At 35.5% G+C, this 15,826-nt stretch overlaps 1 protein-coding gene across 5 annotated transcripts in view; it reads right to left on the bottom strand.

Moving 5' to 3' along the window:
• The window catches only part of LOC149537133 (serine/arginine-rich SC35-like splicing factor SCL28), a 200,666-nt gene that overhangs the window by 61,136 nt on the left and 123,704 nt on the right, over window positions 1-15,826 (bottom strand). The window lies entirely within an intron of this gene.

Below are 15,826 nucleotides of genomic sequence, written 5' to 3'. Positions count from 1 at the left end.
TGTCAAAGATATGTTAGAAAGTAAAGTCCACCAAGATAACTAAGATGGGGTAGGGGGTGCGGGGGGAGGGTAAATCAGTTATGCAAGTTAGCACAGAAGTTAGATTTAACATTCTTCCCTCTCTCAACCTAATTTAATTGAAAATGCATCAACTCAATGATATTCCACATAGTATCCTTATACTATTCAAGTATTGTATTCTTGGTTATATACTTTGTTGTAACTTGGTAAATAAGAAATCATGGTTCTACATCACAATTACATTTAATTCTAAAAGTAAAGCCTTGTATTCAACAACATTGTTTGTACAATCAAAGCATAGAGAAATAGAAAATTTGAAGGGCTTATCATGTGGTGAAATAAGAACCAACCCAACTTTAATCTTCACCGAGGCTTCATTCACAAGTCCTCTCTATGTCTACCCAACAATCATTACCTACATCCAAATGAGGACTTCTCTTAAATAATGTACATGGTTGTAGCATAAGCCCACATTTTGTATACATTTATATACCTACATGCAACTATTTTCTTATGGATCTCCATAACCTTTTCCAAACCCACCAAGTCCGCATGGGCAGAGAGAATTTTGACTTTTCAAGTTTTCTCTGACGCTTCCTCTATACTGCTTTCAATACTTGATGATAATTGTTGCATCATTTCAATTTTCTTTTTTGTCTATTGAAAGGACCTCTTGACAAAAGATGATAGACAAAGGTGCTCTGAGGTGGGTGCTCATGCATTACGCTTTCCTTCGTTATGCTTGGTGAAGCAAATGAGAGATACATTACTACTGCTGCTCAGACCATAAACAACCATGAAGGCCCATGCCCACTTGAAAAGTGGTTCCTTTCATACAGATTTTTTATTATATATTGGGCATATTAATTTTTTTCAATGACAGTAAGTAGCAACTGCGCCCCATACCTTGGCATTCCACGGAAAAACTTCACTCGCAAGCAATGACAATAGTGTAAATTGGACATGATTTTTTTATTATCGATGATTTAAATTTAGCATTCCCTTATTTCAATCGAATTAGTTTTGACTGAACGTCTGAACAATCTCCAAAACCATATATTTGTTAAAGTATATTTAAACATTATTGTAGATAAGATAATACAAATTTATTAATATCCAATAAGAAACCACAAGGGTCCAAGGGACTACAAAATGTACAAGGCAAAAACCAATAGTAGGAGCATCATACGGTGTCCATTCAAAGAACAAGCAAGAAAGTAAAATAATGAAGTAAGAAAATGCTAAATACTCCTTAGATGCAAGTACTCCAAAATCAAAGGATATGGTTTGGGGAAATACTATATGGTCGATCATCTTGAGAAGTTGCTAGAGAAAGGGCGAGTTTGCTAAGTGTGCCCTCTGCGAGGTCTCATAGGTCTTGTGCAACCCAAAGACGAGTCGAGTGACCTCTTCTTCCCTTGGGCTAGAGTTATAGGCATGAAGTAGGAGATGATGAGCTGGTCCGAAGTCAAAGCTCCAAAGTATTGTCACAAATTGGATGGTCTCCTAGAGATAGAGGGTAAGACACTACTGAGTAGTGTATCTAAATAAAGAAGAAAGGGTCTTGCACTCTTTGAATAAGTAGTAGAACCAACCTCTGATCTCATCGTAGATGGGGCAGTAGAAAACAAAATGGGTCTCTATTTTCGCCTCCCCAAAGAGGCAAAGGCAGTAAATCATGTACTCCCTGTCAATCTAATGGTTAGTCTGTATAGGTAACTGGGGAGAGCCCATCCTAAATGATCCCAACAAGATGCAAAGGACATGAGTCTAGCAACAAGTGAGGTACTAAGGGTGCACAATAACATTGTCCTGAATATCCATGTAGTGCTTAGTATAGGAAGCAATCCTCGATCAAAGCCCCTCATAGGGTTACTACATGTCAAGATAATATATTGCATGTAGATGTCGAGTCTGAGGTGCTCATTCAACTCATGTTGAGAGGGAAGGAGGTGAGTAGGGGCATCTAGAGAGAACTAAAAGGGGGGGAACTATCTATCATGATCCTAATTGACCCCAGAAGAGCACGAACTTGGGAAAACTAGCATCAAGCTCTGCCATCATGAGCGAAGATCGCCACCATCATGGAAGAACAATAGGTAAGGTAAGAATATCTATGATGACCCTCAGCAGAGTTAACAATGCTCCCAAATCAACAAAGAAACCAAACCAAATCAAAGATGCTCCAAACATCAAAGGATCAGCCCCGAATTCAGCCAAGATGATGTTGTGAGTAGTGGACCAATGACATCTAATAATACGTCCAAAGGGGGTCTAGATTCTCGACAAAACCATAGTTGGACTCCAGGAGAGTGGCCCCCCGCACAATAGAGTTGTAGAGGAGGGTGGGTTGACCAAGGAGTCCAAGAGGGACATCTTGGTCATGTTATCCTGGAAGTGATGTCTGAAACACTCTCTTTCAAGCATACCTAGGGAATCGAGCCCCTTATTGACACGGGTTGTATGGAAAGTCTCATACTGAAAAGAGGGTCAGAGAACTTAACCCCCAAGTAAGTATAAGAGGATGTTATCTCAACCTCCTTTCCCTGACGGTAGAAGTGCAGATATGAGGTCTTCAAGTAGTTGAAGACCATCACCTGGGTCTTGTTCATGTTCACAATTAATCATTGCGAGCCACAAAATTTCCAAACCCATCAAGAAGCAGTTGGAGTCCCTCCGGGGAATCAGCCAAAAGAACTAAATCATCAACAAATTGCATAATGGAGATCAAAACCTAGTGTAAGTAACATCCATTGCTAGGGAGCAAGAAGTCCAAGAGGACAACCTCGATCTTGTCAATGTTGATTCTGAAAGGAGTAGGGAAGAGAGGGCAATCTTTCTTCACCCGATTGACACTTAGAATGGGATTTGAGAACCCTTGAGGGGTCTTGAATCTTCCTACAAAACTCTTATAAAGCCTCATAATAGTCGTCGATAGAGTTGCAGACAACCCAATGTCCCTAATCCGCTATAAGAGATACATTTGTGGAACAAAATCAAAATCTTTGCAAAAGTCTACAAAGAAACAATATAGACTTTTGTAGAGCAATGTTGAGCATCCTCAATGATAGTCCACAGAGTTAGAATATAGTCCATGGTCTGGAAATCGATACGAAAATCAGCATGTTCCCTAGCCTGGTAGTGTCGTCAATCAAGCTCGCTTGATGGTGGCATAGAGTTTGACAAACGTATGCCCAATCATGATGTTCCTATAGTTGTTAAGGTTTGAGACTGACCTGGTCTTATGAATCAAACACATAATGTCATGACCAAGAGTCGAGAAAGCCAGTACAACCCACTATATTAAAGAGAACTATGAGAAAGGAACCCAAAACCGTAATGCCAAGCTTGGTGAACTCTGTTTGAAACCCTTCCTCATCTGTTGCCTTGCTACTATTCATGCATCTAACAACCTCACAAATGTTGGAAAAGGTGAAGAGGTGACAATGAGGAGTGGGGTGAGGCGAAGAGGGGCCTAGTCAAGGACCTCATAGATAGTGGAGGTTTGAGAGATAACAAAACTATGATCTAGGCTAGAGGGAGGGTGACTAGGGAACATGGTGTGCTAGAAGACCTTTGGAGATTGCAAGAGAGAGGTACAAAGGGATCTACACAACACCATAGAATATCCCCTTCCTATAGAGAAGAAAGTGGTGGTAGGTGAGCTTCAATTGGGTGAATGAGGTGAAGAGGGTGGAGAAAGTCGATTAAATTGAGCAGTAAATGGACTTGAAATCCTCATAAAATCACTGATTAATGGGGCAAGTACTCATGTGCTTGGGCTACGAGAAAGGGGGAGTGCAGTAGGGAACGGAGAGGAGGGTAGGCTCCCACAATGCAACTGCAAGAGAAGCAAACATGGTGGGAGTGTTCCTAGAATTAGTGAAAGTATCTTGGGGGAGGGGATTTGCCTTAGGTGGTGGATGAAGAGGTTGCATTCACCCTTAGTAAAGCAGAAGGAGGTGCAGGTGGGAGGAGATGGGGGAGGAAGGGGAGGAGGGAAGGGGGAGACATTGAGGGTGAGACTAAGTAAGGTGTGATCTACCAAGGGAAGGTGAGAGAAGGTGAAGCAAATGATGGAGGGGATGAAGGTAGCACAAGAGAGAGAGCATAGAATGGAAGGCCAAAATCTCAAGTATACAAAATATAGTTTATTACTAATACCATTGAGAAGAGGGATAGCATGATAGGTGCATTATGGCCAATTAGCTAATCATCTATAAAGGTAAAGTCCACCTTAACTCCAATTCTAAATTAAAAGATAAAATCGTATACATAGTAAATAACACACCATTGGTAGGCCATCCAAGCTACTTCAAGACTTATAAATAGGTAAGAAAGAGGTTTACATAGAAAGGGTTTAAGATGATATCCTTAAGTTTGTGAAGTAGTGCATGATTTGTCAACAAAACAAAATAGCGTAGGTGCTTCCCTCAAGATTATTTTAGCCCCTACCTATTTTATATAAGAAATGAAAAAGTAACTTCATGGACATCACTACAAAACTACCCAAAGCACAAGGAAATGACATCTTCGTGGTGGTCGATACTCATGAAATATTCTTATTTCTTAGCCATCGCATTAGAACACAAGATATATTAATTGATAGATTTATTTTCCAAAGGAGGTATTCAAACTCAATAGGTTGCGTTAGAAGATTATGAGTACTTTACATAGTTAGTTCACTAATATTTTTTGATAGTAACTCTTTTAACAAAGCTTAGACGCTACTACTAGTTATAACTTACAAACATATATGTCAATTAAATTTCTTAAGAAACGGATGTAGGTGTACTAAGAAAGCATCTAGTGGGGTAACACTGAGCTTGGGACAAATGGCTCCAAGGAAGCTTTCATACGATGCATCTGACCACATGTCCATTTGCATGCCTTCTTTCTGAGTTGTAGATTAATATGATGTTATGACATTTGTTGTTTTGATTTGCAATGATAATAGATGCCAAGGATGCTGAGCAATGTGTAGAAAAGTCAAGAAATTATGGACTATCTAATGTCCAATGTACTAAGAAAGCATCTAGTGGGGCAACAATAAGCTTGGGAAAAATGGCTCCAAGGAAGCTTAAATACAATGCAACCTACCACATGTTCATTGGTATGTCTTCCTTATGAGCTTTCAAATAATATGATGTTATTACATTTGTTGATTTGATTTGCAATGATGGTAGATACCAAGGACATAGAGCAATGTGTGACAGAGTCAAGAAATTATTGACTATCTAAAAGACCCCTAGAAAACACAAAATCAACAAAACTTATACACAGTCTAATCTCAAACAAAGAGAGTTCTTCAGGTGGATGATATGGATTTATTAAAATTGCAAGCATGTGAGCATTCTTCACTCAAGAAAAGTGGAGTTTATAAACTTAAGCCCTACTTTTATGGACCCTACAAGGCCATTATGAGGCTTGGAGAGGTAGCTCATGAGTTGGAATCACTTGTGACAAAATAAGATTGTTGTGTGTACCATGTAGTGTGCCTCAAATAAGCACTACACCAACACATAACTCCTTTGGTGAAGTTACCACTCCTAGATAAGATGAAACTAATTTTGGTACTAAACATACCCCACATACCCAACAAAGGAAACAAGGAGCAAGATCATATCAAAAAGAATTATAAGATGGAAAGATCTTCAAGTAGAAGATGATACATATGAGGGAACATAAATTTTATATAATCCAAGTCTTCAATTGCTCGTGGAAAATCAATTTTGTGCAGATTGGGTGTCTCCTTTTAAAGCGTAGGGGCTCAAGCATCTTCTTGTAAATCATTAACATATGTTGTAGGTGAAAGAGACTTGTTAAGGGAAATAATTATAATAAAGCAATAATATTAACCAAAATTTAACTCTATAAAGGATAACTTAATATTTATTTAAATATTCAATAAACAAAAATGTTTGAATATTTAAAAAGAGAATAAAAGGGAGTACTTAAGTGAACAATAGAAAACATATGAAGAGAAATTAGTGTTGTAGGGAATAGGTGAAGGGGCTTAGAAAAAGAGAAGAGGCAATAAAAATGTTTTATCCAATCTTTTATGCATTTACTCTCTAAACAACTTGACCCCTACTTAAATTATTCGCTCTTAGGATGTACACCCTAACTATGAATTTTGAAGGACATATATTGTTTTCTATCCAATTAGGCAATGGTCAAAAGTCCACTGTCTTAAGAGGTTGATGCAAGAGCATCCTAGGTGTAAGGGCAATCTTGCATCACCCAAAAATGTTATCTCATTTTTTAATGAGGGTTATCTTAGTGCAAAGTTACTAGTTCTGGAATTTGCTATTTTTAGTAAGTTGTTCGTTGGAGCTCATAATATTCTAATTTCTTCCCTCGATGTTCATTTTGGCAATATTAGCCTACTAGTAAAGTTTGATTACAAGATCAAGTCTAGCTTTGAAGATACTGAAAATTTTCAGTATTGGTAGAAGGGTACAAAAATTTTGAACTCAGTTTTGAAAGCTTCATAGGCTTCAAAAAGGGGGTCAAACCTTGGTAGAAGTAGCACTTCGCATCTCAAAGCCCATAGAACACTTCGCACCATTTCTAATGGGGTTACAATAGCTAATTGGGTCAATTGGCAAAGAGTTATTATCTCCAAGAGTTGTACTACTTAAATAGAAAAATATAATTCCTTCAAAATCTAATTTGTGTTTGAAAGTTGTTTAAGGCCTATTCCCATGTTATAAAATATGAATAATAATATCTGGGGATGGTTGGCCTCAAAGTTTAGGGTTAAAATTTCTAGAACCTTCATGGGCAATTAAAAATTGCCCATATAATGAAAGTTCGCAGGGCTATCTAGGACAGTTTTGAGAATGTATATGGTGGCTCCGACTTGCAGAATACTGTAATGAAAATTCTCATGTGGTTGTGCAGGTCATATTTCTAAATATTCCAATTCCATTTCATTGGAGATAATAGAAAACAAATTTCATGTTCTGGCAATTTGTTGTTATTTCTCTATTTTGTTGTGAGTGTTTGAGTTAATAAGGGGAGTACCCTTCATCAGAGGTGATACTATATAGGGATCACTATCATGTTGAATGAAGCTCTAGTGATTTTGAACTCCAAATTATAGGATTCTTCAATGTATTGCAATGCCAATATATGTTTAATACTTCTGATTTCAAATTTAGTACAAGTTTGCTTTAATAAACATAAAAAGATAAAAGAGCAATCCACAAATAAGAAGCATAATGTATGTCAAGAAACATGACCATTGCAAAAAAGTTCCACGAGTGTACAAAATATTATCATTGCCTTTATCTTTTGAGAATGTTCTTCATTGCCAATGTACCATAGCAAAGAGATACATTTTATTCTTGTTGTGGCTACCACCATACATGGATGAGGAGATTGCAATTAGTTAGAAGGCTACATTCAAAATGATATTTGCAAACATATTATTAAAAGAATTATGTTGTTTCTACACCTCAAGAGCAATATAGGAAAGTTACATTTGGTGGCATCGATATTGTCAAGTATCCATTTACTTATAACCTCGTGCAATTAAAATTGTTTTTGAAAAGTTATTTTGTTATCTTTCAATTTTCTCATTTTTCTTTTGGTGCTACTCTTTTATGTTATATTCTATGATAATATAAACTAATAGACCTTATGCTTTGTATATATACTATTAACAACTAAATGTTGTATGCTAATTTGACAAGTTAAAAGTTCCTTCGTTGAGCAGAATTGGGATATGTATTATACCAACTCGATTAAGTGCAACTATTTGAGTGCAAATGACTTAAGCATATTGTCTATGTACACTCCAACCTTTATCTCTGTCCCATATAGGACAATTGAATACAATGAGGGTGTGAAACAAAATTAGGACCTAAGTCATATGTGTGCTAATATCAATAGTATAGTTGTAGAACTTGTCAAAGTCGAGTTATAAATGATGCAATTTCTACATATAGCATAACTAGTGAGACTAATGCTCTAATTGATTGTGGCTTATATGCAACCAAAATTATTTACCTTGACACTTTTGATGAAGAGTATAAAGACTTTTAAATATTGATTGTAAACTTAAGTTTTCATTATGTAATGACTTTTTAAGAATTGGATTTTATCTATAAAATTATGAATGGGGTATTTAAATATTCCATTTGTGGGCAATTATGAGCATCACTCATATAAATAATAAGTTTGAACACAAACATGTTAACATGTACACACACACACACACATTAAGGCCGGTGAGAGAAAGTAAAAGTAATTATCATAGAACAAAAAATAGATTTAATTAACCTATAAAACATTTTAAAAAATTAAATAAATCATGAAAAATGCACACATAAAGAATGTAACCATAAGCTAAATAAATAAGTTGCATAATTACCCTTCCTAGTTGTAAACAACCTAGATCAAATTGCACCTATGCAATAGGAGCATTAGAATTCTTCTACCTTCTCATCTTCCATGATGCAAGTAAGGTTGCACTAGGACTAATTTAGTCAGAACTACGCTAGGTGAGTTCTAAGGAAAAACCAAGCCACAAGGAAGTAGGTCATGGTCTCTTTCCCCAATCTAACTAATCACTCTCAAACCTTGTTCCTACTTCCACATCCACAACTCCAATTTGACTCCTTACCTTCCTTCACCCTTCACAAGCACCCCCTAGTATCTTTTCTAACATGTTTCCAATGTTAAAAGTTTGTATCCAATACCCACGACATGAACACGCTCATAGACCTAAAATAGACCTAGTAGAATTAGGCCAATAATATCAATTTTTGATAAATAAATTCAATGTTCTCCAAAACACCATCCAAACTAATCTGATACATGGATACCCCTTTGGAAGCTCTACGAGATTCCAAGGTTTCAAATTCCCAAGTTACTTCAAGGCACAAAGTCCCAAATTGCCCAATTAATGAGGGTTTGAAGCCTATCCAACTAGGGCTTTCCCAAATGCAATGATTCAAAGGTAACTCAATCAAACCAACTTCACCAACACTTTGAGAACACCCCAATTTCATGTCTTCCAACCTTCAATATCATTCTACACCTCATTAGCCCATTGTTGCTATGTGTTATTATGTTTACTAGGCTAGGAACACATGCTCATGCCTAGCCTCAAACTGATTGATTTTGGCAAAGACCAGGTGTGAGACTGACAAAATGAGATTGGGAAATTAAAATATACATGGATACCTCCCTAATTGGAAAGTTTCACAATTTTTTAATATTGGAATGGGGAGAGATAAACCATTCTATCAAAAACCCTAGGTATAGGGCACAACAGGGCCAACTGGCCAAATCAATTTTTTTAAGCCCTCAAAACTCACTACCACAAGTCACCAAAGTATGAAAAATGAATTAAAAGTGATATAGCCCATCCTCAATTCATTAGCAGGAATAAGTATTTAGAGAAAATTATAAATTGTAAGCAAAAATATACTTATTGGTTATCACAGTCCTCAATTTTCTCACCCAATCTAAGCTCCAATTATCAAAACTTGCAAAAATGGTTTACAACCACCTTAAATCAACGTAGGGGGTGATTTTCCAACTCCCCAAATGCATTCTGAGTCCTACAAATACAAAAGACTCTTCGAGTTCTACAAAAATGTAGAAGTTGCAAAGTTGCAATTTTGCAACTTTTTTGACAACTTACATCCAACTAACATATGATCCCTACTTATTGTGATGTGGAGCATAATCAAACTTTGAGGTTTATTCAGCATGGTATATTTTTCTATTCGACAAATTATTCTAGCCCTAATTTTGTAAGCGGCAAAAGCTTGTATACAATGGCTTAGGGTTACGGATTTCAAAATGTATGATGATATTGTAGCTTCTTAGGATGGTATTGAGCTGTAAGGGATTATAGATTGTGATCACTGGATAATAATAATATTGGGCATGTTGTTAGTGGACGTAGCCTAGGGATTGGGTGAACCACGATAAATCTTTGTCTTGTGTTCTCTTATGTGTGATTTATTATTTTTTGATATTGGTTATTGCATGTAACTGTTTTTTATGTCCGTAGTTAATTCTAACACTACTAATATATACATTTGGCCCCAAAACATGTCAATATCAACTTTATCACCATAATAGCCAAAAATTCAAATTTGACTTCTTGTTCACAAATGTTGACTCCAATTGACAAATGAGCAGCAATGCACAATTGATGCAAAAACATATCAAATGATTACAACTTATAATGAAATGACCCACACATGCATAAAACACCTAAATGCATCCATCTAATGACCAAACATCAAACTTTGCGGTGTGGGGGGGGGGGGGGAATTAACAAAATCATGCATGATGCACCTCCATCATTCCACCACTTAACTTGGACAATATTTATCCCCCAAATGCAACTCCTAATTTAACCACTTTCTGACTCTTAAAAAATCCTTCATGGAGCATGTTATTTTACAATTCCATCACTAGTTTTTTTGCAACATTAAGCTCTTACTATTCTATCAAAATCTTGATCCTTTAGAAAACTTTTTTTATGACCTTGTAGGTGTTAATGGAGCCCATAATCCATTAGGTTTAGGGTTATAGGCAAAAACATGAAAATGATCACTTGTTGTTTTGAATGATGCAAGGAAATGCCTAGGCAATTCTAGTGCATTCAAGAGATGTGTTAAGAGTCCTTTAAGGGTCCCAAGGATGTCCAAGAGTCTCCTTGTAGTCTCCAAAATATGAGAGCATCCAAAAAACTATCCCCTCTTCAATGGAAATGTTCTAAAAAGATCCCCATGCACATGTTAGTAGTGGTTAAATAATGGAGTGATGCTTCTTGTAAGTCCCTATATCTTGGGGATATACTTATGTAAGTCCCTATATCTTGGGGATATACTTATCCCAAAAATGTGAGACTTTTTGGGATGCATCCCTAGGGAACATTGTTATTTTCACTCATGAAAAACACAAGTTGATGAAGACATGATAATGTGGTCTTATCAGGCTACCCATTCACACAACAATACCCAAATATAAATACACAAAACAACTATTTTTTATTATCAAACAATAAAATTTAATGAATATTTCATTTATATCATAACAAATGCTTTAAGGTAGCTTTTTGCATTACAAAACTATAATGTAAGGCTTGCTCCATGCAATAGATACCAATTAATAGCTTTCCTAGTTCATCATGTTCTTGGTCTTTTAACGAGCACCTATGTGCTTACTAGGATTTATGTCATTGATATCTATCTCAAGAACCTTGTAGACTTACCATTCTCACTCTCTTTAATGGTTCCAATGTGATACCTTTCCTAAGGATAACCCCAAAATCAAATCCCACATGTCTAGCTTACTTTATTTTCATACAAATTTACCAAGATCTCTCTCATTGGTTGGTTGCAAACCACTTTCCCAACACTATATCCTTCCTTTTATACTTTGCATGAAGTTAAACCATCAACACATCAATTTGAAACTAAACAATCACTATTATTTTCATCTCCTTATACCATGTGGTACCAAGAGATGATTCTCAAAACACTTGATGGAGTGTCCTACAATGGTTGGAGCATTAGTATGGATTATGAACTAATAAATCATATTATCAATTTTTTCAACATCATTAAGGACTAGTTCAAAAAATTGTCAAGAAATTTCAATATTGAAGAAATTGGTATAGGTTTCAAGTTGCCTTACACGCAAGTTTTGTGGTTAGTTTTGATCTCCATGAGAACTACAAACCATTTCATGTTGTCAAAGTTTGTACCTGTAAAGGAACTATGAACCACTTCATGTTGTCAGAGTTCTCTAACCCATTGAGAACACCACAATCATTTGGAACTCTTCAAAGGTTTGTGTCTTGTTAGGGCTTTTCAACTGACTAGGAACTTTGTGACCATTAGGAACTCCTCAAACATTCTAAATGTGTAGTTCTTTGTTGATAAATAGAAGCATAAATTGAACATGAACTATCAACTGGTCTAAGTGTTCTACGAACATTTTCTAACACTAATTAGCTTTACAAAACTTGTCATTATATGTACTTGTTGTAATATCCCTTTTCAAAACTAGGATTTAATATTAAATTATAATAAAATATATTATAATATAACATACTATAATACAATTACCTATAAAAAAAAAAAAATCTATAATAAAATTACAAGTTAACTAAGTTTAATGAAAAGTCAAGAGGCGTGCAATTAAAAGTTCACTCCGTCAAAAATGAGATATAGAAGGGAGAAGAGTCATTGAAGAGTGGAATATGGAAGACGATAAATGTAAAGTGAGATATAAAGTGAGAAAAGGTCATTTAAGAGGGGAATATGGAGGAAGAAAAAATTAATGAAAGGGAAACAAGAAATAAAAAGAAAATATGGAATTAACTCTTTTAAAGGGATGAATTGATGAAAGGTTGTGACAACTTCAAAGAGTCGCAATCATGAAATGTTGTGTTATTTTCAAAGGTAAGACATGATGAAGTGGTGTGACTCTCCCTCACATTAGATGATATAAAGGGGACATGGTTTCATTTGAGGAGGGCATTTAAGAAAGGATCATCTTATGAAAAGAAGCATTAGAGGTACTGATTAGAAGATAGATTGACCGAAATAATAAGGCAACATTTTGTAAAGACAACTCTTTTAAGAAAGGTTATCCTAGGCAAAGGTTGTCACCATGTATCCCCTCTTGAGGACTATATAAGACAAACCTCTTCTTGGAGAAGAGCAACTGAGCAATTAGCATTTGAACTTACCCAAAGCGCATAAGTCAACATTCAAGAGGAATATCGCATCCAATCATATTTATAATGCACTAAAACCATGTACCCTAAAATAAGATTGTATTCTACAAGTGTTGTGGTAAGAACTGGAATAATGGAATGAATACTTGACCCATATAATTATTTGTCATATGATAATATGCAATGCTATTATATAGTATTTTTAATCTGACACACAATCATGTAGAGAAGAGAAAGAAATACAAGAAGGGGTAGTAGATACAAGATCGTCGTCTAAGTAGGCAACCCCATGATGGAAAACTAGTGTGTCTGCCTTGGGCTTAGATACAAGAATTTTTGGGCACCATATTGTGGTTTATTCTCCAACCTCTTTGATGGTTGATTGATTGAGAAGTCACAATCATAAGTAGGTGAATGAGGTGACATGAATAGGGAGGGTAGAGACGAGCATACCTGCTAGGTAGGCCACCCAAGGATGAATGGTTGGCATGTTTACATGTGGGCCAATGCAATAATAAGATCATTGTTGGGCTTAGTGTGAGGATTTCTTTGGGCACTCTATTGTGCTCCCTCATTGAAACCCTATTATGGTTAAATACTAAAAATGAATAAAGATACAGATCAATGATTGGCGACCAATGACTTCTACATACAAAATATCATGCATGTTGTTTGTCTTGTAACTAGATTTCAACAAGATCCCAGAGCATCTCATGTTGTAGTTGTAAAACGAATTTTCAGATATTTGAAAGGAACTAAAGGCTTTGGATTATGGTATCCTAGAAGATAAAATTTTACCTTGATGGCTTATGCAGATGTTGATTGGGCTAGATGTATTGATGAAAGGAAGAGTTCTAATGGAGGAGCATTTTTCCGTGGACCAAAGTTGGTTGCTTGGTCAAGTAAGAAGTGAGACTCGGTCTTTCTCTGCTATTGAAGTTGAGTGCATCATTCTTTCTTCATGTCGCACTTGTATATAATGTCGATGAAATAAATTTTGAAGGACATTAAAATAGTGTTTGATGAACCTCTTTCTATTCTTTGTGATAATACTAGTGCTATAAATATTTCAAAGAATCCAGTAATACATTCAATGACAAAACACATCTCAATTCGGTATCACTTTTTCAAATAGAAAGTTTCAAAAAATAAAATTTGACTATGTACCACAAAGGAACAAATTGTTGGGTGTTGGCTATGGATACTTTTAGGTATCTCATTGAAAAATCGGGGGCAATTACCCCTCCTTAATAGAGAACTAAATGAACATGGATCTGCATTATTCCAGTGATCTCTTTGTATGTTTTCTGTTTGAAATCATGATGGTGGATACCTCTTAGGTATGTATTGGTGTGAGTTTAGTTGTGTATCACAAGGGGAGATGAGAATAATAAGTGACATGTTTCCTTCTTTAGCCTTCTCCAACGATTTTAAAGGGGAAGAGTTTCCCAATGTTTGGGAGAGAGTTCTTCAAAATATTTGATATCTATCTTGAGGTTTATTTGTTGGTCGTTGGTGTATTACATCAATGACAAGGGAGTGGATTATTGAAGAATTGTGCAAAATGAGTTGTTTGAATAATTGAGGATCGGTATGATTGAGTAGGCATGGTTCTCATTGATGCAAACTTCTTGTTGCCATTAATGACTTATTTTTGTCATCAATGCTAGTATTTTGCTCCACATATTTTTAGTTTGAGAATCTTTTGCTACAATTTTGGTATGATTGAAGGTTGTTTGAAAGTGTGCATTTCAACCTTTTATGGTTCAGAGTGAGGTATAGTGAATTTGGCAGTTATCTATGTTTGATAGTGGTTTCTACATGAAATGCATACTTTGAATTTCTCTAGATGACAATTTGTGATGGTGTGTTTCTTAAGAAGAGTTATTAATGTCTTTAGCTTCATTCATTTTAGATGGCAAGAGAATTTTAGCTTTGATGACTTGATTTCAAAGTTTGGGTTCTAGCTATGGTGTGGTAACAGTTCACTTCTCATTCCTCTCCACCACGTGAATGATAGTGTTGACTATTTAAAATTGTATTCAACTACCTATTTGGTCAATAGTGGGAGACTTTGCAAATAAGGAATAGTATAAATAAAGAGTAAATTATTGTGTGGCAATATGACATATCATGTATACTTTTGTCAATTTTGTGCAAGTGTGTGATTATGCAAAGAGGATGTATGAATGAAGACTTGCCTCCGTACATGTTTAGGGAAGGTGAAGTTGTGTTTGAGGACTGCAGATATTCAAGTATTAGCTACCAAAAGCAATGAGCCGAAGGTATACATACCAGTTGGTTGAGTTTTTGTTGTGCACGAGCGGTGGATCTATTCTCGTTTTTCCTTCTTCTGGTCAATAAGCCCCCCTTCAATAGTGATCCTTCGTTCTTTGGACTGTAGTTTGTTTGACAGTGAATCGTTCTTCTAAAAATCACCTTAACCAATGTCACCCTAACAAGTGTTCATATATTTGAAAATAATCCTCTGCAGTTTTTCCCTTAACAAAGCTTTCCACATAACTTGGTGTTTCATGTGTATTGGATTATAGTGTTTTTCATGTTCATATCTTTTAGTAATTAATAATCAAAGTATTCTTGGTAGAATTGATTAAAGTACTAAAAGGTTTAATAGTTTATGGACAACTGATCCACCCTCAATCATCTTGCATATTCAACAGTAACTAGAGAAAAATTCTACAGACCATTATATCAAACTAAATGAGAACAAGCATTTATAATAACATTATGGCAAATATAAATGGACCTAATAATCAGTATTTTTATTATCCTTTATTTCTAATAGTATAGCTATCTTATTCATAAAGTTTTGTTTTTTTTTTAACATTTATTGGTTTCCTTTTGTATTCACTTTACATGCTTCTCTTTTACAATCTAAATTGCTTTAAAGTGAATTGTTTTCTACTTTTTACTATTTTTTGTATTATTATTTTGGTTTTCCTTTCCCATCCTTTGCTCCCTATCTAATTTCCCTTTTTAGGTTTGGACTTTTTATTTTGTTATTTGTTTTTTCCTTTCTTCAAATTGACATTAGTTCTTCTACCTTCCTAAAGTGTGCCTCCTCCT

The sequence above is a fragment of the Cupressus sempervirens genome, chromosome 10, assembly GCF_028749045.1.
Source record: "Cupressus sempervirens isolate cs-2001-9-10 chromosome 10, ASM2874904v1, whole genome shotgun sequence".
Classification (NCBI taxonomy): Eukaryota; Viridiplantae; Streptophyta; class Pinopsida; order Cupressales; family Cupressaceae; genus Cupressus; species Cupressus sempervirens.
This window is presented reverse-complemented; position numbering and strand designations above follow the sequence as displayed.